This window comes from Cataglyphis hispanica, chromosome 17 (assembly GCF_021464435.1).
Source record: "Cataglyphis hispanica isolate Lineage 1 chromosome 17, ULB_Chis1_1.0, whole genome shotgun sequence".
In the NCBI taxonomy this organism is placed as follows: domain Eukaryota; kingdom Metazoa; phylum Arthropoda; class Insecta; order Hymenoptera; family Formicidae; genus Cataglyphis; species Cataglyphis hispanica.
Window position 1 is genome coordinate 3,045,027 of NC_065970.1, and position 12,548 is coordinate 3,057,574.

The window sequence follows — 12,548 nt, forward strand, 5'->3', positions numbered from 1 at the left end:
CGATTACATTGCAAAGAGTTTCCGAGAACGAACATTCGAGGCAAGATTTGCGATTTTCTTTCATTTTTATTTTTGTTTAGTTTAATGCAGAATGCGCGTCAAACGTTTAAAAATTCTTGCTTTAGAGTTTGCGAGTGAAAAAATAAAAAGCACCTGCTGTCAAATTACGTTTTTTGATTGACATTTTCCGATTATATGTTTGCGAACCTACTTCACTTACGACAGTTTTCGAATGTTCTAATCGCGAGTATAATAAAATTTTTAGAAATCATTTAACTATATTAGAAAATAATCTAATTAAATCTGTATTAAAAGATAGCAGTTCTTAGTAACATGTAATTTTATATAATAAATAAATAAATAAATAGTATTATAAATAAATAAATAAATAAGTTTTTTTTTAAATTCGCTTTTAATTAATTTAATCGCTGTTACTTTCGAATTTGCTTTATTAAGATGTTTTTTTATAGAAATTAGCTATTACGACAAAATGGAATCTTTTCTGAAACATTTGAATAATTTAGCACCCACGTACATCCGCTTCCTCGATTTGATACGTTGGTGGTTCCGAGAATTTTTTAATTATGATTGTATTAAGCTACTCGATACTACGAATCTGCGAGTCTACACGCGGATGTTCCCACGCAAAAATTCCCCTGGTTTCAAATTACATAATTTTCAAGATGAGAATTTTTGATGAATTATTTAATTATATAACAACACTTTCGTCCGTACTTTTGATCTCTACCAGAACTTTTCAATAAAGATATTAGAATTTTCCAATTCTTTTTGTTAAAATATTATTTTGATGAATTTTAAAAGTTCTTCGTGCCGTTAAAAACTGTCCGTAATATTATTTCAAGATATTGGATATCTTGAAAAGTCGAAAGGGCTGGAAAGGATATATAAAATTTTGATAGTTTTTATCGCGTCGTTATTTAACGCGCGGCACGACGTATTCGAGCAAAAGATGTGCATGGAATTGCACCGCGAATTGGACGAGTTTCACGGTCCCGACCTTGAAGCGGTTTAACTAGTTTTCGCAACTTCTTGCTCCGCTTGCGCTTTGCGAGGATTATTTTTGCTATCTTGCTGCTGCGTGTGTCCGCTTACGGATCATAAAATACATCGTGAACGCACGGCCTTCCGCTGCTAATTCGCAATGGCAAGATCGCATTAGCTTCGGTCGCGACAAACGCAAAAAAATTGTTCTCTATGCAGTTACATCGGTCGTTATATAAGATTACTTTATGATAAATGCAGAAATTAGATATATGCCTACACCTCGAAAAACTATTCCGAAGTAGATTCTAGATATTGTTTCAAATAGCATTCGCAATTATTTGCAATTCCCCATACACTAAATTTTCGTTTAAAAAAAAAAAAACGAGCAATTTAGTGTAAAAAAATTTTGGCTTAAGAATTTATAAATATAAAGAAATGCAAAAGCTTGAAATTCAACTTTTGGGAAATTGAATTGAAAAATTAAATTTAAAGCAGTTTTTTTTTTTTACAAAGATTAAAATCGAATGCGTCTCTTGGAGAGATACGCGGCGAAAGTATTTCTCCTTTTTTTTTTCTTCCAGCTAAAACGTCCATGGCGATACTGTCAAGTCAGCCGGCGCTTGGTTTATGGGGACCCAAGTCTACGTAGACGTCCCACGATCCAACCTTACCCAACCTCCCTCCATCCCAACCTTTCCTAGCTCTAGCCTAGCCTAGAGTCGTGTAGAAGTGCACTCCACCACATCGCACGGACGTCTGCCTAGTATTGATCCTCGGCTCAGCTACTGGCTACCTTCACCCACTAATAATTCTTGTCAGTCTCCTACAGGCGTGGTGATTCAGGCCCAGCGTCCAATTCTTACCCTTTTTTTCGTATTTCGAGATATTTGTTATAAAAAAATCGGATCGAATAAAAATCGAAAGTTATGCTGTTACAACAGTAGCAAAAGATTTTTCATTATTCATTTGATTAAAAACATTTTTGTCTTCACGATTAAAGCAACTCCTTCAGAATTCTATCATCACAATAGAATATTCTCTGTTTCTATACTTTAGTTTGTTTTAACGTATCTACTTGTCACGTGTCGAAGGGCGCGAGATCGATTCGATAGAGCAAAACTCGCTTGACACGCATCCGTCTTTCCGATTCTTCTGTTTCTCGCAGAACGTGATACGTTTCTGAAATATTCACGATCGCAAAAAAAAAAACAATTATAAAAAAGGTTGTTTTTATTCCATTAGAACGTGTTTCCCGTGTTAATCGTTCAAAAAAGACTATTGTCTTCCAGAAACATCACAAAATCTGTTACGAATTGTCTGCAACTGACAGATCAGCTGATCTGTCATATATGAATTATCATGTATGAAACTCATTTTCGCGATTAAAGATTATTGTAAACGAACTCTCTGTACCGATCGAAAAAACGCATGCGTACATTTTTTAAAACAGTCATCAGACGACGACGTTCGACGTTATCGTTACATTCTCTTTCTCATTTTCTTAACAATGTTCTTTGTCATGATACGCGTCAACAAAATTATGCATTACGATGCGATGACGCTACAAAATGACACTGTATACCTTCCAATGATAAACGGAGCCAAACTATTCACCCAGTACACCCATAGAATTCTATGCAATTGCGATTCTTTTTAACGGCACATAGGTACATACACACGTACATTTCACCCCGTTAATTCTTATAGTACGTTCTATTCTTTGGATAACGGCATGCGATTCGACAATTCGCGTTCATTCATTTTCACGTTTTATTATCTCGTTCATTGAAAAACGCACGTAGAGTTTTCCGCTCCCTTTGTTACATTTTCTATTTAGTCGATGAACTTTCCTACCATGGGTTTCGTATCTCTATAAATATTCGTCTCGATATTATGGCGATTAATGTTCCGGATTAAAATCTGTTTTTATGTCGCGCGTGTTAAACAGTTATTCGATAAACAAAATTATAAGACACGTGCATGTAAACTTGCATACTTGATTGTTAAGATCACATCATTTCATTTTATTAATGTGTGATTCATCCAAATCATAATTCTTTTTGTAATAAAAATAATATATTTCATACAGTGATGATTCAATACTCACAATGACATCAAAATTGTGTACTAAAATTGCTACTTTTCAGTTTTCCCAGAATAAAGTATACTCTCTTTCACTCTTTTTTTTGTACACTAGTTTCATCAAGAATAATAAAGCCTCTCCGATAACGTGATTTTTTTATTCTTTTTGTACAGTGATTACGATACGGGACTGCGTCGAGTGTCTGCGAAACGGATCCACTCGCTCGCGGTGATTGTATGCATATGCGGCTGCTTATCGCTTACAATACAACTATGTTCCCGTGACCGAAAGAGAGATAGAAACAGCAAGATGAAGGGCGAAAGAGGGAGGAAGGGAGAGAGAGAGAGAGAGAGAGAGAGAGAGAGAGAGGAAGAGAGAAGGACATATATGTGCCGAACACGTGCGCGCACATATACACGTTCGTTGCATCGTGGTGCACCGTCGAGAGAGAGTACAAACGGCTGAAAGCGAAACGTAAACAAACAGGTAGCTCTTTATCCAAACCAAATAGCGGGGGAGTAAAACTGCGGCACGCTGCTGTTGGAAGCCCGAGCGAGCGAGCGCGGAAACTTTCTTTCCTTTGTGTTTCCCATTATATTTCCGCATTACTTTTTTAACGCGCCGTTAAATACCCGAGTTGCCGCAAGCTCACGGGTAGTTTTGGGCGGGTGAAAAAAAAAGAGAGAGAGAGAGAGACGCATCGTTTTTCTTCGTCGACAGCGCGCGAATCTTTTTCGCATAAATGCATGTCATTTATTATATTTCGTTTACCCACTTTGCTTCCTTGTTAATTGTTTTTTCGTTAATCCTCATATAATGCGTGCTTACCGGAAAATTAAAATTAAAGATCCAAAAGTAAAAAAAAAAAACAAATTTTTTTTTTAAATTTAAACCGTGAAATATGTAAAGAGATATGCTAGTTTACATTTTGACACAATATAGTGTAAATGTTTCGTGTTCTTTTTTTTTTTCCAGGTATCTCTCTCGTCATAAGCTTTTTGTAGCGCATTTTTCATTTATAACCAAAATATTTTCTGAAATATCGGTAATTGAAGTTAATGTGTAAGAATAAAATTTACGATTGTACAGTTACGTTTGTACTTGAACAATACGAATCCTTGACCAAAGGAAAACGGTCGAATCGTAAAAATCGTCTCGCTGTGCGCCATTGAACCGGCACCAACGGAGTGTACGTGATCAACTATGTAGCGCAAAGCCGATCATACGTACGATTATCTAACACGCATTGCCGTGTCACATGAAATGTCTCGTTGATGGTGACGGGCGATACTTATATCGACAAATCGAGTGCATTTATGTCCTACTCGCTTTATCTTTAGAGCTTTACCGTTTGGCGATCTATGATTCATTGTACATTAAAGAAAATAACATTGTTTCCACAAACATAAAATTCGGCAAATGTCCTTGTTTCGATAAATATCATGTCAGTTGGAAAAATATAATAGAGATATAATTAATTGATTTAATAATTTTTTTTTAATCTTAAAACGTCATTAAATAATAACAATCTTTCTTATTGGAACTGAAATACTGTGATAAATCTACATATATCGACGGACTTCGATGGCAAACGGTAAAGATCGATTACGCTTTCGATTATCCTTCGAGAAAGACTGAAAAGACAGATCGCAATCGTTACGCAAGATTTGCTCGACCATGGGTGGTCATCGTTTTCTCGTATCGTGCATTTGCGACGACGTCTTTATCCTCGCCCCAGACAATTACATTCTCATTCGCGGCATTGCAGCTTTATAAAAAAATTATTCCATTATTGGAGCTGCATATATTTTTTAACTAGTCCCAGAAGCGCAATTAAATAAATAAAACTAAAAATAAAATTGTTCACATAAATGCAGAAAAAAAATATATTTGAATAATTTTTAACACAAATTAAAACAGAACGTGTTTCTATCGGCTTACAATCGGCTTCCGAGTTTTCTGGGTTCATTTGCGAGATGTTTTATCGTGCGTAGTCGATCTATCCCGCAATTTTCTTAATTTTGCGGAACCGCGAAACCGGTCCGATCGGCTTTTTCATAATAATCGATTCGTTGCGGGCGCTCGCGATTCGGTAACCTTCAATGAATGAATCGGCCTATTTTCCAAATGACTAATGCGGACCGATTCGAATCTTCTTCACGGAGCACGATATGAAATCAATTGGCATGGTTGCTGATCAATGACGCACAAATTGCATACAAATTTTCTACCTGCTAATTATTCAAACAGTACGATTTCGTTAGCATAATTTATAAAAATCTAATCAAAAAATGAAAAATCAATCGCGCAATTTATATGTTCATATCCTCCATTGAAAATGCAAAAGAGAGAAAGCAAGAGAAACATTCTGTGCATTATAAAATTTATTCTTACTTATTTATTCGATTGACTATCAAGTATACTTGACATTAATAATATCAATATTTATGTAATAAAGTTTTTGCAATATTTAATATCATTAATTCAAGTGCTTGCGAAATATAATTAATTGGCATTTGTTTTAAGCGAGCCGATATTTAATTATTACTGACATTTTCGACTAATGTCGAATATGTTTCATATCAAAATCGATATCCGTTGTCGCATTCCTAGGTTTAACCAACTCAAGTCAGTTCTTGAACCGACACCGAATCGCGCACTTGAACGGATACAATTACGCAGCTATTGGAGTATGAAAATAGTTTCTCCATTGTCGGTCCTCATGCGGAGCACCTTGAATAATTTGACGCACGACGGAGTCCTAGTTTTGTGAGAGCGGCACAAATACATTTTTTATGGTCTCATTGAGATGGTAAGCATGAAAATTTGCTGACGATGATCGCGCCACTGTCGTAATTAAGTATTAACGGGGAATTTTCGAATCAATTTTTACCATCTTATTTGGTCATCATAATTTACGATATCCTTTCGATTTTTCTTAAGAATATATATTTATAAAATAAGAATGAAATAAATCATCTAAAGATTTTAAAGTAAAAAATTAAAAATCTTTAATTTCTGTGAATCTTTATATAAACACGTCTATGCAAATTAATGTATTAAATGATTTGACTCTACTGATTAATATTATCCAAAGTACTATTTTTTTTTTTTTTTTTCGTAAAATATCATAATGTTTCAGAGTATTATTTTATTGTTTGTATTAATTTCGTTACAGCATGTTTCGTTTAGCATTTTAAAAATTTTAGATATTAAAAAATAACAATATGAATGATAATTAATAAAAAAATGATATAAAACGTAAAATTTCTATTGAGAAACCTTTTTATTAGAAATCTACTTCTCTCTCTCTCTCTCTCTTTTGCATTTTTTCTTGAAATATTAATATCGTTATTCAAGAAGCTGATATCCTATCATCAACTTAAAAATAAGCCTAAAATAATTGCAAGAGAATATATCAAAATCACCAAAAAAAGTTTTCTCTCGAGAAGAGCACACAAACAATCCATTCTTTTTAATTCATCTATTTTATGCGAGATGATATTGTTACGCACGTGACGAGCGGAAATCAGGTGAAGATGTTTCAGAGGAAGCGTGAGAGAACACGATGAGAAGAGATAGTGGAAAAACGACAGGATTATAGGCGGTTTCGCCAAAGATTGTCCAGTTTTTACTGCGTTTTACAACGCAAAAATAACGTTATATTGACCTGTATGCAGGATGCCCGACCGCCGCGCACCTTTTTTGTCCGGCTAATAATTATCATCATCTTACGTACCACGAGCGGAGAAGATTGTAGGCTCGTCAGTGAGAAGGAATATTTGCCCGTTGGCTACCGTGGCTGGGATCGGGGATAAAAGGAAAAGAAAAACAGAAAGATTCTGTTGTTGCTATAAATGTTTTGATATGAATGATTAATTTTGACGCAAGAGATTAGAACGCCCATTGGAGAAAGCGAAACCCTCGAGATCTACCAAGCAGCAACCAATTAAGGTCAAGTCTAACGACATTAGCAATCATAATTTCGCTATTCGAAACATATTATAAACATATTCATGTAAGAAAGTAGCATGTTTTGTCAAGAGATTTAGAATCATTTTAAATCCGCTATCCTTTGTCTTAAGATATATAAAATAAAAGTTTGATTTAAAAAAAATGCACATTTATATATCGAGTAATATTTGATACGTGAAAACGTGTATTATTAATTTTAAAAACGTTTCTATCATAAATTTAACTCATCAGGTTCTCCTATCCTCGACCGGAAGTCGTTTCCCGCGTCGGAGAATTGACGTCGCGCCATTCTGGCGACTTTTTTTTCCGCGTTTACGCGCGGACGCGCCACGCAGATCCTTACGATGACGTTTATTGCCGTTATGCGAAACGGCCCGGCAGTTCGTCTCGTCAGGCCCATTTGGTGAGCGATAATTTTTCAAAAACACGCGAATCGCGTGCGTTTGTCGGAACGCAAGAGTTTGCGAGAAGGACGGGCCCTGTTGAAAAGATCCCATCGAATCCATTATCAAGATACAGGATTGCGGATAATAACATGGACCAAAAATATATGAAGAAACAATTTCTGCGTCTATAATGATGTAATCAGGAGCATAAAGTGTCTCACGGGCAATTTTGTAACATCGAGATACCAATTAATTCACGACGACGAACAAAAATAGATTTTCGGCAAAAAATAAATTCAGAGCATCTATCGCGTGAATTTATATTCTGAGAAAATGGAATTATATATTTTTATCTCTCTTCAAAGCTTTGTTTTTTTCGAGATCTTTCATTCTCTAGATAAAAGTTATATTTTGTGACGTGTGTACACACTGCAATATTTTTTTATGCAACTTTGAAGAGAAAGTTTTTTGAAAACTGTATAATTCCGAGAGAGAAATTCATATGATAATATATGATCTTTTCTACATTCTATATTTTGGTTGAATTGTAGAAAAATTCAAGGTTGTATTAAAAAAAAACTTGGACCACCTTTTGCATACAGATATGTCAAAATTTCAAGTTCCAAGATCGCGCATTTGTAAAAAAGTTAATTCGCGCACGATGTTTTTGCGAAACAAAACAGAGAAATGTTTTTATCTCTGTGTGAATAGCTTGTCTACCGCGAAATGAACGAGATGTAGAAATGCATATATTTTCTGTGAGAACGCACGATGCTGCGCGGCATCACACGCACGCAATAGCTATTCAAACGCAACTCAAAGAGTTTTGTCCTTATGTCGGAACATTGTATCGTCAAACAGATCCGTCGCCTACCTAGCGATCGACACTAAGACTCGCAGATCTGCAGATTGTCTTTAAACGCGTCTGATTGCTTCGCCTTGGGCGTTCAATTTGGCGCAAAATCTTCAAGCACGAGAATCTCTAAGTTTGGAATATATGTATATATCGTGCAACATTAAATTATTATAATATGACGTGGACGCGAGATGCATTTTAATTTTTTTTTTATATATGACGAATATATATATATATATATATATATATATATATATATATATATATATAAGTTTTAAAGAGAGAAACCGATTAAATATATTTTTTAATTTATTTATTCAGTTGAAAATATAACCGGAACAATTCTTTATGAAACCGTTTTAATATATATTATAATGTTTTAAAGACAAATTTAGCAGGACAGTTTTAACTCTGTCAAATTTTAAACGTGTGCTCGAACTTTAAATAAAGAAATTTTTTAACTTTAACTCACGCCTTTAAAATAATTCAAGTCTATTTAATTTAAAAAAAAAAAAAAAAAATTTCTAAACTTGTAACACATAATTATAGATGTCAGATATGTATCTTACTGCGCGCTTGCTCTCGTAATTCATTGTATATGTGTATGTACATAATATATGTACACGTATACTTTTCTCTTTAAAAATATAAATAAAATATTGTCTCTCGAAGACAACAAAAAATTCTCACAGATAAGTAGAGAGAGAGAGAGAGAGAGAGAGAGGCTAGGGGGAGGTAAGCGTGCATTCTCGCGTGACTCTGTGCACGCTCGATTAAACGTGCATTCACGATCGATCAAAGGTCGATCGAAGTCGACCACGAACTGAAAACAGTAGTCACGAGAAAAGCATGGGGAGATCGGGAACTATTTGCTCGCCTCTGTAAATATCTGCCTGCAGAACGACTTCGACAGATCTCCAGTGTACCTATACACTGTGCTGCTTGTACGTCATGTATACATACGGTGTTCCAGGAATTACGCACTTTCCGCACAAGCGGCGAAAGTTCAATTTAAAGACTGACGAGTGATTCAACATCGCAGATTTAATGGCCTTTAATAATCTTTTTATTATCAAAAAGAGATGTAATAAAATAAAAAAAAAAGGGTATCCAATTTTTGGTTTCTCATGCAAAGGAAGGATTTCAATAAATTATTGAAGTCTTTAATTATGTGCCTGATATTATTATACAACAATATAAAAAAGAAATAATTTGATTATTTTATTACAAATGTAAAAAAATTTAGCTTTCATATCTAAATAATTTTAATTATATCGTTAATGCCGAAAAAATGTTTTTCGCCAAGATTTATATAAATAAATTAAAATAGTATTTTCGTTATTTAATTAGTTGTAATCATAATTGAATAGATATCATTATTAATTGTCAATGTAATACCGATGATCGGAAACGGAGTTTTTGAACGGAAGAAAATGCATAACTATCGTACACACAGTGTATACGCGGCAAGCTCGATTTTTCCGCGGGGAAATGCCGGCTTGCATCTCGCCAATTTCCAGGGATTATCGCGCCCGAAGACCGTGCGAACCTCGGCCTAAGACGAAATTAGGGAAATTGTTGATGCACGAGTTCGCTGATTATCCGGGAGCATCAATGGACGATATTCACGTATCCGTGGATTGCTAAGTAAACATATACCGAGATCGATCTCCCCCCCCCTCCCCCCTACAGTTCTCGCTACGATAATTACTTTACGATTCTGAAATTTATCAGACGATTAAACGAGGATTGAATAATTAATCCGGGGAGGATCATAATTTGCGCGCGGCATTATTTCAATATCTTTTCGCGCGATGAGCCTTTTAACCACGAGCAAACGCGAGTTTTCGCTACACGTGGAGTAAAGTGCAAAGGGCCGTGCGCGCATTTACTCCCGACAAAAATGAGAATGAGAGAGGTAGTTACTACCGTGTAACGCTCGAGGCGATGTAAATGCCAGTTACACGTCGAAAAGCGACCACCAAGAGGCAAATCGACGAATCTCGATGTGTCGAACGTAATACGAACTATCCCACGGGAGCGTTTGACGCGTTCGAAAATGACCCCGCGGAGGCGAGCGCGGATGAGGTGGAGGAAGTGGGCGGCGCGGGGCAAGAGAGGGGGAGGGGGAATACAAAGGGTTAGAGAGCCGGCTCATCCGACGAGAGCGATAAAAAATTTATTCGACGATTCGTCGGCGCCGCGCCGCCGCGTCGCGAATAGGGAAAAAGGAAGATGAAATAAATAGAGAGGGAATATACCAAGAACAAAATAGTAATGCACCCCTCTCTCTCTCTCTCTCTCTCTCTTTTTCTCGTAAAAAGAACATAGATAATGCAAGATGGATTAAAAAGCAAACGCATGCAAGAATAGTAATTGTCAGATTATTGAAGATTATCTATCGCGTCGACACTAGAACTGCACAATTCTTTCGATTTAAATTTTAATTTAAGAGTTCGATTCCAAAGACTGAAATAACGAGTTTAAATTACATTTATATTGAGACATTTCAGCATTTGTATTTTATTCATTGAAGGATTTTAAAATGTGAGAGGGCGACTTAATGAATGTCACGAAACATAAGTATAAATATAATTATTATAGCCAAATGATCTTGAAAATAATGTGAACGCATCGTCAATAAATTGACAATTATATAAGTAAATGGAATAATTCACAAATTGACTCACCAGTCGATGCGTCGCAAACGTCACTCCACTCTATTCTGCTCCTCATCGTTCTGTTCCTCTTTGCTTCTCGTCCCTTTGCTTCCGCAATTGTATAAAGTTCTGGTTTGGATTAATAAACGACGCACTTAAATAATCGCCCGTTGTTCCATTCGACACTCCCGACACTCATTCGCACGCAAACTTCACTTTCGACGAGTATAAAGACGCGAAAAATACGGAGCGAGTGTAACGCGACCTTGTACTCGCGCTAACGTAAAGAGACTGATATATTTACGAAAAATTTGGGAAGGTTAAGTAGGGGTGGGGAGAAGGTATGTACGCGTTACCGAACGTCTCGAGCGCGTAAACAAAAAACTGAACATAACAAAACCTTCGGAATGTGAACAAAAGTAAATAAGCGGCTCGAGCGACGCTTTCTTATAAACTCTCGATTGATTTTCATAGCGAAACGATAATACAACAAGAATTATCGTTGAGTAAAATGCGTAAGAATACGATAAGTTTAAATAACGAATCGCGACGCAATTCAGAGCACTAGTAGTTACACATCTCGCGCGCCACCATTAAAGCGTGACGTCATTACACTATATATGGCGGCACAAGTAGATTATTTCGGTACTTTTCAATACATTGAAAAACCTATTAATCGATAATGGAGTTCAATCGATATATCAATATTATAAATTGCACCTCGATATGGATAAATTCGCTCGCACGCGAAATTCATTTTTGACAGATAAAAAGATGCGAGAAATACGAAAGAATTTCGTCGTTTTAATATCGAAAGATGCTTTAATCACGATCGCTCTGATTAATAGACGAACTAGAATAATCGCCCGTTGTTTGATCGGCACTCCCGATATTAATTTACACAATATACTTGTTACAGATAAGACGCGCGAAACACGGAAAGAGCGTAATTCACTCTCATACTAGCGTTAACGCGAGGAGACTGGCAGGATTACGGAAAATTTAGGCTGGTTGGATAGGTGGGGAGGGGGAACGTCGTCGAATATCTCTTCCGAGAACAGAAGCGAGCGCGTCTCTTCCGAGAAAAAAACCGTCGCCAAAAAGCCTTTGAAAAAGCGATACGAATAAGGATAAGATAGCGAAGCTTGAGCAATATTTTTACAATCTCGCGATTACTTTCTAGAAATATGTAGTTGCAGAAGAATCACATATTTTAAAAGAATATTAAAGAAAAAATACGAATAATTGAAATACGTGAAACGCGCGGCACTTCACTAAGACGTCAATGAAATTATTTCCTGTTTAATTGTTGGTACTCTCCCTCATAACATTTTTAGAAATATTGACTACGTTTATATGTCACGCTTAATTGGTTTTAATAACATCCATAGTTTTGAAACTGACCAATCATGACTATTCTTCTGAAAAATCCAATGATCGTGATTGGCCAATTTTAGAACTATGAATTGTTAAACTTGAATTAAGGGTGACGTGTAAACGTAGTTACCGACTGCCAACTAACCGAACACAATTTTTTCTCTCTTAAATAAGTATATTGTATTAGCAAGCGTGATTTGCAGATA

General features: G+C 35.8%; 1 protein-coding gene across 3 annotated transcripts in view; it reads right to left on the reverse strand.

Moving 5' to 3' along the window:
• Positions 1–11,914, reverse strand: part of LOC126855841 (longitudinals lacking protein, isoforms H/M/V-like) — a 69,540-nt gene extending 57,626 nt beyond the window's left edge. For 2 of the 3 annotated variants that reach the window (XM_050603851.1, XM_050603849.1), the window contains exon 1: positions 10,996–11,914. The gene's annotated coding sequence lies outside the window, so the exon portion shown is untranslated. The remainder of the gene's footprint in view (positions 1–10,995) is intronic. The other variant, XM_050603852.1, reaches the window with a different exon arrangement.
• Positions 11,915–12,548: the final 634 nt, after the last annotated feature.